The 5,146-nt window shown below is 59.3% G+C and overlaps 1 non-coding gene across 1 annotated transcript; it reads left to right on the plus strand.

Annotated features, from left to right (window-relative positions):
• Window positions 1-4,589: 4,589 nt before the first annotated feature.
• Window positions 4,590-4,781, plus strand: LOC139053166 (U2 spliceosomal RNA). Its single transcript, XR_011510263.1, has one exon. It is a non-coding gene; the product is annotated as a U2 spliceosomal RNA (small nuclear RNA).
• The last annotated feature ends 365 nt before the right edge of the window (window positions 4,782-5,146 follow it).

The following is a 5,146-nucleotide window of genomic DNA, read 5'->3' on the forward strand; positions in this document are numbered from 1 at the left end:
AGAACAATCGCCTTTCTGTGCCCCTACGGGGCCGCACGCTAGCGCGGCCCTTTCGCCGTTTCCGAGCACGAGTGCGACCGGCGCGGGCGGCGTGCTCGACACCCCGGCTGACGCCGTTTCGGACTTTGTCTCTTCGCGCGCTCGCGCCAACGCCGCGGCAAAACGACGACCTCTGCGCGGTTCTTTCCCGGTTCCCGGCGTGCTATAGTGCAGCCAGCCGGACGGTGGCGACGACTCAGTCGCGGCCGTGCGGTGGCTTGTACGCCAAAGTTGCGTGACGGGCGTCGAGCTCCCGCCGCGGCCCGGCTCAGGTGGTTTCGGACTTCTGTCTCTTCCGAGCGCTCGCGTCGTCGTGGGCACGATTCTCGAGTGCGGAGCGGTGCGCGGACACCACCACGAACACGCGCAAGCCGAAAACGGCACTACGGTACAACGTCGGCCAGGGCGGTACGGCCCCCTTATATGAGCAGCGATAAGTGACCAGATCTCCACGGGGCCGTACTCGTGCGACAAGGCGGCGTACTGCGCCGAGCCGAGCGCCAATATTTGGCCTTGGCACGGCCGATTTGAGCTCTCGCGATCGCCGCGGTACCGCCGCTCACCGATTCAAGGCACGCTAGCGCGGCCCCTTCGCCATTTTTCGAGTAAGAGTGCGAAAAGCGCGCGCGGCGTGCTCGTCGCCCCGGCTGACGTAGTCTCGGACTTAGTCTCGCTCACGCCGCCCCGGCTGACGTCGTCTCGGACTTAGTCGCGCTCACACCGCCCCGGCTCACGTGGTTTCGGACTTCCGTCTCTTCCGAGCGCTCGCGTCGTCGTGGGCACGATTCTCGAGTGCGGAGCGGTGCGCGGACACCACCACGAACACGCGCAAGCCGAAAATGGCACTACGGTACAACGTCGGCCAGGGCGGTACGGCCCCCTTATATGAGCAGCGATAAGTGACCAGATCTCCACGGGGCCGTACTCGTGCGACAAGGCGGCGTACTGCGCCGAGCCGAGCGCCAATATTTGGCCTTGGCACGGCCGATTTGAGCTCTCGCGATCGCCGCGGTACCGCCGCTCACCGATTCAAGGCACGCTAGCGCGGCCCCTTCGCCATTTTTCGAGTAAGAGTGCGAAAAGCGCGCGCGGCGTGCTCGTCGCCCCGGCTGACGTAGTCTCGGACTTAGTCTCGCTCACGCCGCCCCGGCTGACGTCGTCTCGGACTTAGTCGCGCTCACACCGCCCCGGCTCACGTGGTTTCGGACTTTCGTCTCTTCCGAGCGCTCGCGTCGTCGTGGGCACGATTCTCGAGTGCGGAGCGGTGCGCGGACACCACCACGAACACGCGCAAGCCGAAAACGGCACTACGGTACAACGTCGGCCAGGGCGGTACGGCCCCTTATAAGAGCAGCGATAAGTGACCAGACCTCCACGGGGCCGTACTCGTGCGACAAGGCGGCGTACTGCGCCGAGCCGAGCGCCAATATTTGGCTTTGGCACGGCCGATTTGAGCTCTCGCGATCGCCGCGGTACCGCCGCTCACCGATTCAAGGCACGCTAGCGCGGCCCCTTCGCCATTTTTCGAGTAAGAGTGGGAAAAGCGCGCGCGGCGTGCTCGACGCCCCGGCTGACGTCGTCTCGGACTTGGTCGACGCCCCGGCTGACGTAGTCTCGGACTTAGTCTCGCTCACGCCGCCCCGGCTGACGTCGTCTCGGACTTAGTCGCGCTCACACCGCCCCGGCTCACGTGGTTTCGGACTTTCGTCTCTTCCGAGCGCTCGCGTCGTCGTGGGCACGATTCTCGAGTGCGGAGCGGTGCGCGGACACCACCACGAACACGCGCAAGCCGAAAACGGCACTACGGTACAACGTCGGCCAGGGCGGTACGGCCCCTTATAAGAGCAGCGATAAGTGACCAGACCTCCACGGGGCCGTACTCGTGCGACAAGGCGGCGTACTGCGCCGAGCCGAGCGCCAATATTTGGCTTTGGCACGGCCGATTTGAGCTCTCGCGATCGCCGCGGTACCGCCGCTCACCGATTCAAGGCACGCTAGCGCGGCCCCTTCGCCATTTTTCGAGTAAGAGTGGGAAAAGCGCGCGCGGCGTGCTCGACGCCCCGGCTGACGTCGTCTCGGACTTGGTCGACGCCCCGGCTGACGTAGTCTCGGACTTAGTCTCGCTCACGCCGCCCCGGCTGACGTCGTCTCGGACTTAGTCGCGCTCACACCGCCCCGGCTCACGTGGTTTCGGACTTGCGTCTCTTCCGAGCGCTCGCGTCGTCGTGGGCACGATTCTCGAGTGCGGAGCGGTGCGCGGACACCACCACGAACACGCGCAAGCCGAAAACGGCACTACGGTACAACGTCGGCCAGGGCGGTACGGCCCCTTATAAGAGCAGCGATAAGTGACCAGACCTCCACGGGGCCGTACTCGTGCGACAAGGCGGCGTACTGCGCCGAGCCGAGCGCCAATATTTGGCCTTGGCACGGCCGATTTGAGCTCTCGCGATCGCCGCGGTACCGCCGCTCACCGATTCAAGGCACGCTAGCGCGGCCCCTTCGCCATTTTTCGAGTAAGAGTGGGAAAAGCGACCGCGGCGTGCTCGACGCCCCGGCTGACGTCGTCTCGGACTTAGTCGACGCCCCGGCTGACGTAGTCTCGGACTTGGTCTCGCTCACGCCGCCCCGGCTGACGTAGTCTCGGACTTGGTCTCGCTCACGCCGCCCCGGCTGACGTCGTCTCGGACTTAGTCGCGCTCACACCGCCCCGGCTCACGTGGCTTCGGACTTGGTCTCTTCGAGCGCTCGCAGCCAGGTCGGGGCCGACGCCGACGTCTGCGTGGGGCTTCAACGATTCCCGGCGCGACGCAATGCAACTGCGCGCAGGATGCCAGCGACTCCGCCGTGGCCGTGCGGCGGTGTACACGCAGAAGTTTCGTGAAGGGGTATCGAGCTCCCGCCGCCCCGGCGGACGTGGTTTCGGACTTTAGCGCTCGCAGCGATCTCGCGGCGATCGCTGACGTCTGCGCGGTTTCAGGTGTGCTACGATGCAGCAGTCTGCCGCACGACAATTTACGGAAGCGAGTGCATTCCGCCCCGGCGGACGCGGCAGCGGACTTTGTGCCTGCGGGAGTGCTCTTGTTGCTGTAAAATTTGAACGGGTGCAGCTGCGCGAAGCAAGTGTACACATTTTCTCTCTCTCTCTCTCTCTCTCTGCCTCTGAGGCGACTGTAATTTTAATTTAAATGCAATTGGAGGCGGGAGCAACCTGATGAGAGTAGGCGGACTTCGGCACACCTTGTAGTTTAGAAATTGTTTTCAAGCTTTGAGGACATACACAATCGCGCCATCTGCTTTCCCCGTCTCTTTGGCACTTCATAGTGTGTGCAGCATGCTCTGCATTCCAAAGAAACGCGCCTGTTTCTCCCCCTCTCTCACGTTCTTCTTGTCTTTCTTGCTGCTCTTGTGAGAAGTTGCTATGCTCTTTACTCGCTGTAAAATAGAATGCTTGCGCGAGCCAACAACTTGCGTGTCTTTCTTTTTTTTTGTTGTTGTTGTTTTTTTCTCTCTTCCCAAGACGTTTCTGCCATTATTCACTAGCTCTCGTTCTTAGTATGCAACGGAGCGTTAGCTCGCGCCATCTACCTTTCTTTCTGTATGGCGAAGGCCGTAGGTTTTCCTAGTTCCGCACACAGATGGCGCGGATGCGTTTTCGCGCCAGTTTCGAACGACCTCGCTGTACACATGTTTCTCATTTAAAAGTTTCAAAGGGGCTTGCGAAAGGGCGTGGTCCTTTTTTCTTGCGCAAGGCTGAGCTTTCCAGCTGTGCTTAAGCTATGCTAGCATGTGTGCGTATGTGTGTGTGTGTGTGTGTGTGTGTGTGTGTGTGTGTGTGCGTGCGCGCGCGCGCGTGCGTGCGCGTGCATATGTGTGCGTGTGTGTGTATACACGCACACGGTAAAGATGATGGGGTAGCGCTATTTCTTTCTTTCTTTCTTTCTTTTTTAACAACACCTGTGCTCCACATGGCGATCTTCCTGCCCTCTATGTTTCCGGTTGGAAGGAGTGCGCAGCCTTTTCTATATTTATTTTTTTTTTTTTTTTCATTCTCTTTCATTCGTACATGAGGCGCGCTACCTAATTCTAGCGGTCGAATCGACACGTTGCAATCCGTCCCGGCCTGTGCCGTATGAAAACTTTCAGTGGGCCTTGCGGTAAATAAAAGGAAATGAGGGAAATGCGCGTAGTGTATTACACTTGCGCACGGGCTTGAAACGAAGGCCTCAAAGAAAGCCGCCTTGAGCGGTCGCATTCAGACGGAAGTAAGCATTCCCCTTGCGCGTGTTTTCCGCTCGCCTGTTCCGTTTTCTACGAGGTTGCCTTCGTTGGTTTTGCCTTGCGAACAAGCTTGCGCTCGGGTCTCGTTTCTACGCGACGGCGTTTCGTTAACAGTGAAAGACTGAGGCGTCGCGAGTTGATTCGCGAGATAGAGAGCATAGAGTCTCTAGACGGGCTGGGTTTTATAAGATTGCCCACGCTGTTGCTGAGGTTACCAATGTCGCCAGGGCACCCACAAGGCAGTGGTACAATGGAGTGAAGTGAAAGACATCGCTTCTCGGCCTTTTGGCTAAGATCAAAGTGTAGTATCTGTTCTTATCAGCTTAATATCTGATACGGGTTCTATATGGACCCACGATATTAAACCTATTTTTGGAAGTTGGCGGAGTGCTTGAAGCCTGCTTCACCTCCGCCGCAGGTCGGCCCGGTATTGCACTACCTCCGGGATCGGCCCCCGCTCACTTAGGTGAGACTTCATTCAATCAAAATGAAGAACACAAGCTCGAAGCGAGCACTCACGTGACACGCACCATTCCCATACTATACGCAACGATGCCGGTGTTTCTGAACGATTGTCTGCTGTAATGAGCCACTTGGGGGGGGGGGGGGGGGGGAAGGGTGATTAGCCGTGGGTTTTGCAATCAATGTAAGTCCCACTCAAAGCCAACACTGCATTTTGGAGTTCACTATCGCTTTGATCCGTAAACGACAGCAAGCTCGCCCTGCGAAAATCCGCTGCCCTAGTGGAAGAAAGGTTCCCTATGAAACAAAAATGGAGTGCCCGATTTCCGGCAACATTTTCGCTGCAGTGGGACCGAGCGCCTCG

This window comes from Dermacentor albipictus, unplaced genomic scaffold (assembly GCF_038994185.2).
Source record: "Dermacentor albipictus isolate Rhodes 1998 colony unplaced genomic scaffold, USDA_Dalb.pri_finalv2 scaffold_75, whole genome shotgun sequence".
NCBI lineage: Eukaryota > Metazoa > Arthropoda > Arachnida > Ixodida > Ixodidae > Dermacentor > Dermacentor albipictus.